The sequence below is a fragment of the Phyllobates terribilis genome, unplaced genomic scaffold (genome assembly GCF_046119375.1).
Source record: "Phyllobates terribilis strain yellow unplaced genomic scaffold, ASM4611937v1 Scaffold_11__3_contigs__length_659146591, whole genome shotgun sequence".
NCBI classification, from domain to species: Eukaryota; Metazoa; Chordata; class Amphibia; order Anura; family Dendrobatidae; genus Phyllobates; species Phyllobates terribilis.
This window is the reverse complement of record NW_027362771.1, coordinates 515,103,059-515,117,858: the sequence shown is the minus strand read 5'-3', so window position 1 is coordinate 515,117,858 and position 14,800 is coordinate 515,103,059.

Sequence of the window (14,800 nt, the reverse complement as noted above, 5' to 3'; positions counted from 1 at the left end):
CTTGAAATGGGGCCTTTTAGTTTGGAGGAGGCCGAAGCTGGCCACTACCTCATGGCTGCTTCGGCAGCGAGATATCCATACTCAGTCCCCAGCCGCCAGGCGGCCGGGTGTCCACGCTCGGTCCCCAGCCACCAGGGGGCGGCCGGGTGTCCATACTCGGTCGCCAGCCGCCCCACGGCCGGGTGTCCACACACGGTCCCCAGCTGCCTGGGGGCGGCCGGGTGTCCATAAACGGTACCCAGCCTCCCCTATTTCTCCTGTCACCTTCCCAAACACTTTTCTTAGCCTGGCCTGCTTTAGGGCAGCATTGGACGAGCCCACCAGAGAACCAGACTCCTCCGGTGGGTCCTGGCTTCTCCATCAGGGGAGTTGAGAGTGCCAAGGTGAGGAGCATGATGATGATGATAGACGTTAGCATCTGCTTTGTTTTCTTTTAATGCAAGCATAAGTGTGCAACCTGCCACCCACCCACGCACCCCCAGGCTGCAATGCCATACTGCTAGCTTGCACTTGAAATGGGGCCTTTTAGTTTGGAGTAGGTCGAAGCTGGCCACTACCTCATGGCTGCTTCGGCGGCCTGGTATCCATACTCAGTCCCCAGCCGCGGGGCGGCCGGGTGTCCATAAATGGTCCCCAGCCGCCCCTATTTCTCCTGTCACCTTCCCACACACTTTTCTTAGCCTGGCCTACTTTAGGGCAGCAGTGGACGAGCCCACCAGAGAACCAGACTCCTCCGGTGGGCCCTGGCTTCTCCATCAGGGGAGTTGAGAGTGCCAATGTGAGGAGCATGATGATGATAGAAGTTAGCATGTGCTTTATTTTCTTTTAATGCAAGCGTAAGTGTGCAGCCTGCCACCCACCTACCCCCAGGCTGCAATGCCATACTGCTAGCTTGCATTTGAAATGGGGCCTTTTGGTTTCGAGTAGGCCGAAGCTGGCACTACCTCATGGCTGCTTCGGCAGCGAGGTATCCATACTCGGTCCCCAGCCGCCCCTATTTGTCCCGGTGCGCCTTATACATAAGATTAAGCGCGCATATCAAAACATTACCTGTGCCCTCCCCAGTGCATTTAGTGGGAAGGACAGTCTATTCCGCTGTAGTGTGTGCATGCCAACCCCCTGTTCATGACACATGCGAAGATGCCTCCCACCCTGCCCATATGATGATGTCATGTGTTTCAAAGCTTCTGTTTTTTTGGCAACTTCTGAATTAATTAGAGACCCATCTGTGGATGTATTTTAATGCACACCTGAAACACACTGCTTCTTTGTGTAGCATCATAGGAAAGGCTAAAGAAATCAGCCAAGATATCAGGAAAATAATTGTGGACTTGCACAAGTCTGGCTCATCCTTGGGTACAATTTGAAGATACCTGAAAGTGCCTCGTTTATCTGTACAAACCATTATATGCAAGTACAAACCAGATGGGAATGTCCAGCCATCATACTGCTCAGGAAGGAGACTAGTTCTTTGTCCCAGAGATGAATGTGCTTTAGTCCTTTAGTGCTTTAGACATGTGCATATCAACCCAAGGACAAAAGCAAAAAACCTTGTAAAGATGATGGTGGAAGTTGGTAAGATTGTGTCAATATCCACAGTAAAACGAGTACTGTATCAACATGGGCTGAAAGGCCACTCTGCCAGGAAGACGCCATTACTCCAAAAGAAACATAAAAAAGCCAGATTAATGCTTGCGAATGCACACAGTAACAAAGACCTTAATTTTTGGAGACATGTCCTGTGGTCTGATAAAACTAAAATTTAACTTTTTGGGCATAATGACCATCGTTACTTTTGGAAGAAAAAGGGAGAAGCTTGGAAGCCTAAAAACACCATCCCAACTGTGAAACACAGGGGTGGCAGCATCATGTTGTGGGGTTGTTTTGCTGCAGGAGGGACTAGTGCACTTCACCAAATAGATGGCATCATGAGAAAAGAAGATTATGTGGCAATACTGAAGCAACATCTCAAGACATCAGCCAAGAAGTTAAAGCATGGGCGGAAATGGGTCTTCCAAATGGACAATGACCCAAAGCATACTACCAAAATGGTAATAAAGTGGCTTAAGGATAAAAAAGTCAATGTTTTGGAGTGGCTATCACAAAGCCCTGATCTCAATCCTATTGAAAATTTTATTTGCAAAGCTGAAAAGGCAGGTGCGAACAAGGCGACCTACAAACTTGGATCAGTTACACCAGTAAAATGGGAAAGGGTTATTCTGATTTCATGCCAGATATTGAGAAAAACATGCATATGTGACTTTTTGTAAAGTGTATGTAAACTTCTGGTTTCAACTGTATACATAACATATATTTAACAGTATGGCACGTAAAGGACCTTCCTATAACGCAGGAATAGGCTTATATAAAGTTATAGTGGCGGTTTAGGAGGAGTTGGTGAGCTGACAAGTTCCCTTTAATACACCCTGAGTATTTTGTTCCAGCTAGCTTTTTATTAGGCTACGGTCACACTATCAGTACTTGCTCCGTATTTTACCTCAGTATTTGTAAGCCAACATCAGGACAGGAGAGGAACAACGAGAGGAAATGTATCATAGAAACACTTCACCACTTCTGCATTTTTCATCCACTCATGGTTTCGGCTTACAAATAGTGGGGTTTCCTACCTAGGGATGGTAGTAGGATGCAGGGTACACAGTGGTCAGATGAAGATCTTTACTTACAAGGAGGCAATGAGCTTGGTGTTTTACATGAGGGAGCCATTGATCTTAAATGTAGGCAAGTAGTTTGCAATATTGTAATAACTAGTGATGAGCAAGCACTAATATGCTCAGTAGTGTTGAACGAGCACTAAAATGCTCGGGTGCTCGAAGCTCGGGCCGAGCTCACCGTGATACTCGGGTGCTCGACCCCAGCAATGAGCCCAATGTTAGTCTATGGGAGACCCGAGTATTTTTGCGGCGGCACCCCCAGCAGTCTGTAGAAAGCCTAAAAAGAGCTCAAAACGATAGTGACAGTGCTCAAAAGACATGGGGGCAGCTTGGGGATCGCCCCTGGAAGCATTTCTGACCCCCAGGTCACTGCTGTCAACAACGTGGTCAGAGGTATTAAGCCACTTTTATGGGCTCACAATTAAAACGTTCAAAAACGAAACTGAAACAGTTTTCCTGTGAAATATGTTAAGAAATTTCCTTTCCAGGGTAAAGACTTGTGTATATGGTAAAATAAATAACCAAAAACAAAAATACTCCTCCACACCTTGGGCTATGTTCACAAGTAGCATTTTTCATGCGTTTTTGCACTTTCGTATTGCTTTCAACCGTGACAAATGCATTCACCGGAAAATGTCATTTTAACATTTTACAACCTTATCTGGCCATGTGCTGTGTGACACATGCATACAGTGCTGAAAAGACATGGGAACAGCATGCGGAAGACCCCTGGAAGCATCTCTGACACCCAGGTCACTGCCTAAAAGTGTGCCCATCAGAAGTCATCCTTGCCGCATCAGAAGTTGCAGACTTGAAACGATCCCCGTGCAAGTCCTTGTCCCAGGGCAGTGTTCAATTGTACCTCCCCCATTCCTTGCAATACAAGTGCAAATATGCAGCCAACCACCCACCCACCCCCAGGCTGCAATACCATACTGCTAGCTTTCACTTGAAATGGGGCCTTTTAGTTTGAAGGAGGCCGAAGCTGGCCACTACCTCATGGCTGCTTCGGCAGCGAGGTATCCATACTCAGTCCCCAGCCGCCCGGTGGCCGGGTGTCCACGCTCGGTCCCCAGCCACCAGGGGGCGGCCGGGTGTCCATACTCGGTCGCCAGCCGCCCCACGGCCGGGTGTCCACACACGGTCCCCAGCTGCCTGGGGGCGGCCGGGTGTCCATAAACGGTACCCAGCCGCCCCTATTTCTCCTGTCACCTTCCCAAACACTTTTCTTAGCCTGGCCACTACCTCATGGCTGCTTCAGCGGCCTGGTATCCATACTCGGTCCCCAGCCGCCCCGCGGCCGGGTGTCCACACTCGGTCTCCAGCCGCCCCGCGGCCGGGTATCCACACACAGTCCCCAGCCGCCCCACGGCCGGGTGTCTACACATGGTCCCCAGCCACCTGGGGGCAGCCAGGTGTCCATAAATGGTCCCCAGCCACCCCTATTTCTCCTGTCACCTTCCCAAACACTTTTCTTAGCCTGGCCTGCTTTAGGGCAGCATTGGACGAGCCCACCAGAGAACCAGACTCCTCCGATGGGCCCTGGCTTCTCCATCAGGGGAGTTGAGAGTGCCAAGGTGAGGAGCATGATGATGATAATAGAAGTTAGCATGTGCTTTGTTTTCTTTTAATGCAAGCGTATGTGTGCAGCCTGCCACCCACCCACCCCCAGGCTGCAATGCCATACTGCTAGCTTGCACTTGAAATGGGGCCTTTTAGTTTGGAGTAGGCCGAAGCTGGCCACTACCTCATGGCTGCTTCGGCGACCTGGTATCCATACTCGGTCCCCAGCCGCCCGGCGGCCGGGTGTCCACACTCGGTCCCCAGCCGCCCCGCGGCCGGGTGTCCATAAATGGTCCCCTGCCGCCCCTATTAGTCCCGGTGCGCCTTATACATAAGATTAAGCGCACATATCAAAACATTACCTGTGCCCTCCCCAGTGCATTTAGTGGGAAGGACAGCCTATTCCGCTGTAGTGTGTGCATGCCAACCCCCTGTTCATGGCACATGCGAAGATGCCTCCCACCCTGCACCTGTCGTTGCAGACTTGCAACTATCCACGTTCAAGTCCTTGTCCCAGGGCAGTGTTCAATTGTACCTCTCCCATTCCTTGCAATGCAAGCCCAAGTATGCAGCCTGCCACCCACCCACCCCTAGGCTGCAATACCATACTGCTTGCTTGCATTTTAAATTGGGCCTTTTAGTCATGTGGAGGCCGAATCTGGCCACCACGTCATGGCTGCGTCGGCGGCCTGGTATCCATACTCAGTCCCCAGCCGCCCGGCGGCCGGGTGTCCACACTCGGTCCCCAGCCGCAAGGGGGCGGCCGGGTGTCCTTACTCGGTCCCCAGCCGCCCCTATTTCTCCTGGGAACTTCCCCCACACTTTTCTTAGCCTAGCCTGCTTTACAGCAGCATTGGATGAGCCCACCAGAAAACCAGACTCCTCCAGTGGGCCCTGGCTTCTCCATCAGGGGAGTTGAGAGTGCCAAGGTGAGGAGCATGATGATGATGATAGAAGTTAGCATCTGCTTTGTTTTCTTGGAAAGCAAGCGCATGTGTTTAGTAGCGGCTAGGCCTGAGGTTGTCAGCGTTTTGGCGCATATCATACCTCCTCCGAGGATATCTGGATGTTTTCCTGCTACAGTTCTATGACTCCCGTTAAAACAAAGCTTCAGGTGAACAAATGATGGATGAGGTGGTGGCAAAGGAGAAAGAGCAGGAGGAACAGGGACCATTCACATCAATATCAGGCCAGTCAACCACACATGTCTTGTAGGATATGTTTCTGGAACAAAAGGAGCGGTTCGGTTACACAGTTATAGGGCATACAGTGAGTGCAATGCCAACCAAAAATTTTGAGGCACTTCAATGCCCCTTGGAAGTGACATGGAGGTCAGAGGGCCTTAACTAAACCGTTTTTTCCATTTATAGCAACTGGGTCTCCTGTACACTGTTGGCCTAAACAGTGAATGGAAGGCTTTCCAAAAATTATGAGGAACTGCAATGCCCCTTGAAACAGACGTGGATTACAGCGTACTAAAAACCTTCTACCAATTATTGGGGAGTGGGTCTCCGTTTAGTTTTCGCCTTTGCATTTAAAAGCAAAAGCTGACTAAAATTAAGAGGAAATGCAATGCCCGTTGGAAGAGTCGTGGAGGTTAGAGGTAATTAAAAACACCATTTCAATGCCCCTTGGAAGAGCTGTGGAGTTCAGAGTGGTTTAAAAAGACGCTTTTAATGCCGCTTTGAAGAGACGTGGAGGTCACAGTAGCTTAACAACATGGTTTTAATGCCCCTTGGAAGAGTGGTGGAGGTCGCAGTAGCTTAACAAGACGGTTTTAATGCCCCTTGGAAAAGTGGTGGAGGTCGCAGTAGCTTATCAAGACGGTTTTAATGTCCCTTGGAAAAGTGGTGGAGGTCACAGTAGCTTAACAAGACGGTTTTAATGCCCCTCGGAAGAGACGTGGAGGTCACAGTAACTTAACAAGACGGTTTTAATGTCCCTTGGAAAAGTGGTGGAGGTTACAGTAGCTTAACAAGACGGTTTTAATGCCCCTCGAAAGAGACGAGGAGGTCACAGTAGCTTAACAAGATGGTTTTAATGCCCCTTGGAAAAGTGGTGGAGATCGCAGTAGCTTAACAAGACGGTTTTAATGCCCCTTGGAAGAGACGTGGAGGTTGCAGTAGCTTAACAAGATGGTTTTAATGCCCCTCGGAAGAGACGTGGAGGTCGCAGTAGCTTAACAAGATGGTATTAATGCCCCTCGGAAGAGACGTGGAGGTCACAGTAGCTTAACAAGACGGTTTTAATGCCCCTTACAAGAGCCATACAGTACAGCATCTTAAAAACATTATTCCCATTATTGGGCAGTGGGTCTCCCATAGTCTTTGCTTATGCCTTCCAAGCAAAAGCTGCCAAAAATTAGGAGGAAATGCAATGCCTGTTCGAAGAGTCATGGAGGTTAGAGTTAATTAAAAACAACATTTCAATGCCCCTTGGAAGAGACGTGGAGGTCACAGTAGCTTAACAAGACGGTTTTAATGCCCCTTGGAAAAGTGGTGGAGGTCACAGTAGCTTAACAAGACGGTTTTAATGCCCCTTGGAAGAGACGTGGAGGTCACAGTAGGTTAACAAGACAGTTTTAATACCCCTTGGAAAAGTGGTGGAGGTCACAGTAGCTTAACAAGACGGTTTTAATGCCCCTTGGGAGAGTGGTGGAGGTCACATTAGCTTAACAAGACGGTTTTAATGCCCCTTGGAAAAGTGGTGGAGGGCACAGTAGCTTAACATGACAGTTTTAATGCCCCTTGGAAAAGTGGTGGAGGTTGCAGTAGCTTAACAAGACGGTTTTAATGCCCCTTGGAAGAGACGTGGAGGTCACAGTAGCTTAACAAGACGGTTTTAATGCCCCTTGGAAAAGTGGTGGAGGTCGCAGTAGCTTAGCAAGACAGTTTTAATGCCCCTTGGAAAAGTGGTGGAGGTCACAGGGGCTTAACAAGACGTTTTTAATGCCCCTTGGAAAAGTGGTGGAGGTTACAATAGCTTAACAAGACGGTTTTAATGCCCTTGGAAGAGACGTGGATGTCACAGTAGCTTAGCAAGACGGTTTTAATGCCCCTTGGAAAAGTGGTGGAGGTCGCAGTAGCTTAACAAGACGGTTTTAATGCCCCTTGGAAAAGTGGTGGAGGTCACAGTAGCTTAACAAGACAGTTTTAATGCCCCTTGGAAAAGTGGTGGAGGTCACAGTAGCTTAACAAGACGGTTTTAATGCCCCTTGGAAAAGTGGTGGAGGTCACAGTAGCTTAACAAGACGGTTTTAATGCCCCTTGGAAAAGTGGTGGAGGTCACAGTAGATTAACAAGACAGTTTAAATGCCCCTTGGAAAAGTGGTGGGGGTCGCAGTAGCTTAACAAGACGATTTTAATGCCCCTTGGAAGAGACGTGGAGGTCACAGTAGCTTAAAAAGACGGTTTTAATGCCCCTTGGAAAAGTGGTGGAGGTCGCAGTAGCTTAACAAGACAGTTTTAATGCCCCTTGGAAAAGTGGTGGAGGTCACAGTAGCTTGACAAGATGGTTTTAATGCCCCTTGGAAAAGTGGTGGAGGTCACAGTAGCTTAACAAGATGGTTTTAATGCCCCTTGGAAAAGTGGTGGAGGTCACAGTAGCTTAACAAGACGGTTTTAATGCCCCTTGGAAAAGTGGTGGAGGTCGCAGTAGCTTAACAGGACGGTTTTAATGCCCCTTGGAAAAGTGGTGGAGGTCACAGTAGCTTAACAAGACGGTTTTAATGCCCCTTACAAGAGCCATACAGTACAGCATCTTAAAAACATTATTCCCATTATTGGGGAGTGGGTCTCCCATAGTCTTTGCTTATGCCTTCCAAGCAAGAGCTGACAAAAATTAGGACGGAGGAACTTTCAATAATGGCAACATGGACTACGGTCACCCTGGTGGTATAGTGTTGGTGGAGGTTGAGGATAAGGAGAAGAACATAAAACAGCCGAAATGAGGAAGCGTATACCCATGTGTGGTTGTGAAGCGGTGCATGTGAATACACCTCCCGAAATAACACAGTGGATTTGACTTTATGTTACTCTGCTGTCATTTGGTGGTGATGAGAAGTCTGGCCCAATCCAGCCCTTGTTCATTTTGACAGGGGTCAGCTTGTCAGCATTGTCAGTTGACAGGCGAGTGCGCTTATCAGTCATAATTCCCCCAGTGGCACTAAAAACACGCTCCGATAACACGCTAGCGGCAAGGCAGGCCAGGACCTCCAAGGCGTACAGAGCAAGTTCATTCCAATTGTCCAGCTTGGATACCCAATAATTAAAAGGCACAGAGGAATCACGGAGGATGCTGGTACGGTCGGCAAGGTACTCCCTCTCCATCTTTTGAAACTTTCCACTCCTTGTGAGAGGGCCCCGCGCTTCAGGGTCTGTCCGAAGGGAGGATCTGAGAAAACTGTCCCAGAACGTTGACAGTATTCCACCTGCCTCTGCTGGATTGGAGTTGCGTCTCTCTCGCATGTACGCCTTGGTTGGGCAACGAACTGTGACCTCTGCCGCTTGCGTGTTCAGAGAGGAATTTTTTTAACAGTTCTGCAGAAAGGGTCTTCTGGTACTGCCCCATTTTTGTAGACCTCTCCACCTCAGGAATAAGAGAGTGAAAGTTCTCCTTGTAGTGGGGGTCTAAAAGTGTCACCAACCAGTAATGACTGTCTCCCAACATTTTGACAATGCGAGGGTCACGGTTAAGGCAGCGTAATATAAAGTCAGCCATGCGTGCCAGACTAGTAACGGGCAAGACTTCCGTGTCCTCACCAAGATGACGACTGACCATGCTCTCCTCCTCCTCCTCCTCCTACCCCCTGTCCTCAGGCCACCAACGCTGAACCGACAGTATGACAGTTGTACAGGTACTACCGTCTACAGTGCATGTTACCCGCTCCTGTTCTTCCTCCTCCTCCTCCTCTCCCTCATTGTCCCCCAATGCACGTTGGGATGAGATGAGGCTGGGCTGTGTGAAATCGACTGCTACGGCTTCTTGATCCATCTCATCATACTCTGGCTGCAATGCCTCCTCTTTAATTCTCTGCAGAGAGTGTTGCAAAAGACAGACAAGTGGAATGCTGATGCTAATGATGGCATCATCGCCACTCACCATCTTGGTGGATTCCTCAAAGTTTGTCAAGATGGTACATATGTCAGACATCCAGGTCCACTCCTGAGGTCTTATGTGTGGAGTCTGACCTGAATATCAACGGCCTTGTTGCAGCTGGTACTTCACAACGGCTCTCTTCTGCTCACAAATCCTTTGCAACATGTGGAGGGTAGAGTTCCAACGTGTGGGGACATCACACATCAGTCGGTGTGACGGAAGCTGCAAACGCTGCTGCAACACAGCAAGGGCGGCGGAAGCTGTAGCCGACTTGCGAAAATGAGCTGACAGGCAGCATACTTTGATGAGCAGATCTGGCAACTCGGGGTACGATTTAAGAAACCGCTGAACCACGAGGTTAAGCACATGAGCCAGGCATGGTACGTGTGTGATCTCGCCTCGCCTCAGAGCCGCCACCAGGTTACGGCCATTGTCACACACGACCATGCCTGGATGTAGGTTCAGCGGTCTCAGCCACAGATCTGCCTGCTCTTTCACAGCTGTCCACAACTCACAAGCAGTGTGAGGTTTCTCACCTAAGCTTATGAGTTTCAGCACAGCCTGTTGCCGCTTGGCGGAGGCAGTACTGCAGTGCTTCCAGCTTGTAACTGATGTGGTGATATCTGAGATGGAGGCTGAACATGAGGAGGAGGAGGAGGATGATGCGCAGGAGCTGTACACTGTGGGGGCAACTCTGACTGACATAGGGCCCGCAATCCTCAGTGTGGGGAGGATGTGTTCCGTCCCAAGGTCCGACTGGGTCCCGGCTTTCACTATGTTTACTCTGTCTGCCGTCAGGGAGATGTACCGTCCCTGGCCACAAGCACTTGTCCACGTGTCCGTTGTCAGATGGACTCTCCCAGTAACTGCGTTGCTGAGGGCACGGCAGATGTTTTGGGACACGTGCTTGTGTACTGCGGGGATGGCACACTGGGCAAAATAGTGTCGGCTGGGGACTGAGTACCGAGGGACGGCCACCGCCATAAGGTTGCGGATGGATTCCGTCTCCACCAGTCTAAAAGGCAGCATTTCCAACGTAAGCAGTCGTGAAATTTGCGAATTTAGGACTGTGGCCTGTGGGGCGTTGGCTGCGAATTTCCGCTTTCGTTCGAAGGTCTGGGATATGGACAATTGAACGCTGTGGTGGGACGTGAACGTTGATGCTGTTTCTTGAGAAACTACCATAACAAGTGAAGACTGAGAGGAGGGGGCATCTTTGCATGCAGTATGGACAGTGGATTGCCTTGCACACACAACAGGGGGTTCTATTGCACGCACAACAGCGGAAGAAGCAGTGGTGACACCCGCTGACACTGGTTGTGGACCCTGGGGTTAACCCCACAAAGTCGGGTGCCTTGCTGCCATGTGCCTGATCATGCTGGTTGTGGTCAGGCTGGTAGTTTTGTCACCCCTGCTGATGCTGGCATGGAAGGTGGTACAAATGGCCTTTTTGGGGTTATCAGCAGAGTCTTTAAAAATTTCCAGACTCTGGAAGACCTACAGGTTGTACTGGCAACGTCCCTCGTGTTGGTGTTACGGGGAACTGTTTCCTGCCTTCTGTGTGCTTCTTCCTGTCTGTTGGGGTACTCTGCCTCCCTCACCCTGGGTGCTGCTGGCCTCGCTCTGCATGTCCTCCTGCCACATTGGGTCAGTTACTAGATCATCCACCACCTCCTCCTCTTCCACTTGAGCACCACGATCCTCCTCCTCACTTCCTGGCAATTGTGTCTCGTCATCGTCCACCTCTTGTGAAAAATTGCCAGCGTCGACTTCCTGTGGCCGTGGCTGTTCAAATATTTGGGCATCGCTACATGGGATCTCCTCTTCTACCACTTCAAGCGGAGCAGGCGAGGGGCACAAATCTGGAAATGGACCAGTGAGCAGCTCTTCAGAGTGTCCAAGTGTGGGATCAGTTGCTGTCTGACGACACTCGTCATGGTGAGAGGAAGGAGCATCAGGGTGAGGAGGAGTATGCGGTCGAGACTCACGGCTACTAAGATTTGACCGTGTGGAAGACAGACCGGAGGTGGTGGTGCCCAGCTAACTGGAAGTATTATCTGCTATCCAATTAATAACCTGTTCACACTGATCAGTTCGCAATACTGGTGTTGTTCTGTGCTTCCCTAGTAATTCGGTCAAGAAGTGGGAGCGAGAAGATGTGGCTGTTGGTTGTGGCACATTTTCACCTTGGCCACGGCCCTGTCCTCGCACGCACCATCACCAGAACGTCCAGTTCCATGTCCCTTGCCATGGGCCTTGCCCTTTGTAAAGGAAGTAAAATAGCTTACACTCGCATTATCAATGGAAAAGGGTAATAAAAAGTAGATTAGAATCGTGGAAGAGGAAAACCACAGTTCTATTTCTCTGGCCTACACCCGACTCTTTTAAACCATCTGAACAATCAGGGAGAAACTATTACTGTTTTTATTTACGGAAAAAATACCAAAAGCTGAATAACCGAGATTTTTTACCTTGGAATGGCAAAACCACAGTTATTGTTTACTGGGGTATACCAGACAATTTTAAATAGATATATTTGCGGCTGAACAATCAGGGAGACACTATAAAAAAAAAAAATTTACGGCAAAAAATGCCAAAAGCAGGATAATAGAGATTTTTTACCGTGGAACGGCAAAACCACAGTTATAATTTACTGGTGTATACCAGACTCTTTTAAACAGATATATTGGTGTCTGAACAATCAGGAGACACTTTTACTGTTTTTCTTTACGGAAGAAATACCAAAAGCTGGATAATAGAGATTTTTTACCGTGGGACGGCAAAACCACAGTTATAATTTACTGGTTTATACTAGACTCTTTTAAACAGATATATTTACCGTATGTCTGAACAATCAGGAGACACTATTACTGTTTTTCTTTACGGCAAAAAATGCCAAAAGCAGGATAATAGAGATTTGACCCGTGGAACGGCAAAACAACAGTTATAATTTACTGGTGTATACCAGACTTTTTTAAATATACAGGGTGGTCCAAAAGTAGGTGGACAGAAAATGTAATAAGGTTATGAAGCGGGAGATTTATCAAACAAAATCCAGTAATTTTAGATAACATTATGTGGAGTGATGAAGCTTCTTTCAAATTATCCGGCCATATTAACAGACATAATTGTATTTACTGGTATAATGAGAACATGCATTTAAGATTAGAGCAACAACTAAATGAGCCTGGTGTCAAAGTTTGGGGTGGTATTTCAAGTTTTGGTGTTTTAGGACCAATATTTTTTGATGGAACAGTCACAGGAGATAAGTATCTCGAAATTCTAATGAATTAAGTTGTTCCCCAGTTACAGCAACAGCCTAATTCAAATGACCTTTATTTCCAACAAGATGGGGCCCCTCCACATTATTCAAGAGTAGTCCGCGAGTATCTTGATGAAACATTTCCTAATAAATAGATTGGCCGAAGAGGCCCACTTGATTGACCGGCACATTCACCAGACTTGACCCCAATGGATTTTTTCTTTTGGGGAGTACTCAAGTACATAGTTTATAGTTGAAAACCAAAAAGTGTCAGTGATTTGAAAAATTACATAAGAGATGCATTTCAAGAAATTAATAGCCAAAGTGACATGTGCAAAAAAGTTTGTCGAAGCGTAAGAGGCAGACTTCAAAGCTGTGCAAATTGTAATGGAAAACAGTTTGAGCACCTGCGATGATAAAATTTAAGGGCTTTTGTATTATTGTTCAGGATAAAATTTAATTGTCAATGTTATGCTTGTGTTAGTAAATATAATTTTATATATAAATCAAAATAAATGTTATTATTTTCTGTCCACGTATTTTTGGACCACCCTGTATATATTTGCGGGTGAACTGTGAGCGACACACTCAAACTGTTTTTTTAGGTAAAAATGGCCCAAAAGTGGATAATACAGAGGTTCGAACCGTGGAACTGCAAAACCACACTTCTATTTCTCTGGCCTACACCAGACTCTTTTAAACAGATATATTTGTGTCTGAACTGTCACAGACACACTTTTTTTTTTGGGGGGGGGGGGGACACCAAACCGTTAATAAGACGGGTATTTGTACAGTGTGATGGAGGAAAAAAAAAGAGGATTTAGATGAAAAAAAAAGGATTTTCCCTGGCCCCTGAGACCTGGAGCTAAGTCCAGAAATTTCAGCAACAGGAGCACACAGGACTGTAATGCAGCGTTTGCTGGTATAACCACTGCGTCTCCTATACAGCCTGCCTGCCTGCCTGATATACCTGGGATGGATATTAGTCCTGAGAAGGACTGTTTGTTTGATCTGGCTGCCTTTACAGACCCTACACTAACTATTTTGCAGTATATATCTCTCCCTAAATCAGCAGCGCTGTCCCTACACTGTCTGATCCCAGCCGTCTGTGTCCAAGATGGCGGCGCCCGGTTTTAAATACTCGAGGTGACGCTGTGCGGCCAGCCAATCAATGTAATGCCCACAACCAACATGGCTGCGGCATTACAGTGACTGGCTGGCAATCACTGCATGTTCATTGGCTCCTTAAAGAGCGCCAAACATGCAGGGCGGAGACCCGAGCTCCCGCCCGAGTAACCGGTGCTTGCCGAACATCCCGAGTAGCGTGATGCTCGGGCAAGTACCGAGCAGTGTCGAGCATGTTCGCTCAACACTAATGCTCAGGTACTCATTACTTGGGTTGAGCAAATCGTAATGCTTAGGTGCTCAACCCGAGTAATGAGTATAATGCCAGTCAATGGGAAACTCAAGCATTTTTCCGGCACCTTCCTCCCTGAGGTCTGGAGGGGGTCTGAAAATTGTTATGAAAACAGTGCTGAAATGACATGGGAACAGCATGGGGAAGATGCCTGGAAGCATCTCTAAATCCAAGGTCACTGCTGTGAACAATGTTGTCAGAGTATTACGCCACTTTTACGGACTGACAATAAAACATACAAAAATGAAGATAAAATGGATTTTCCTAGAAAAAATGTTAAGAAACATTCTTTCCAAGATAATGACTTGTATATAAGGCAAAATAAATAAGAGAAAAGAAATGCTCCTCCACACCTTGGGCTATGTTCACATGTAGTGTTTTTTTGCTGCGTTTTAGCAAGTTCGCATTGCTTTCAACTGTGAAAAATGCTTTCACCAGTAACTTTAATTTTAACATTTTACTACCTTATCTTGCCATGTGGTGTGTGAGACATGATCAGACACATCCTGTTTCATTTATGAAGGAGGGACTCTGAAAGTCCCATTATTTTTTCAAGGCCATCAGGCAAAAACTAGGGCTTTCTGGTACTGCAACATTTTATTAGACCTCTCCGCCACGAGAAGGAGAGATCGAAAGTTTTCCTTGTAGTGTGGTTCTAGAAGGGTGACCTACCAGTAATTACTGTTGCCCAAAATACGTACAACGCAAGGGTCACGGGAAAGGCAGCCATGTGTGCCAGACTGCCAACAGCCAAGACTTCCCTGTCCCCACCAAGATAATGATAGTCCA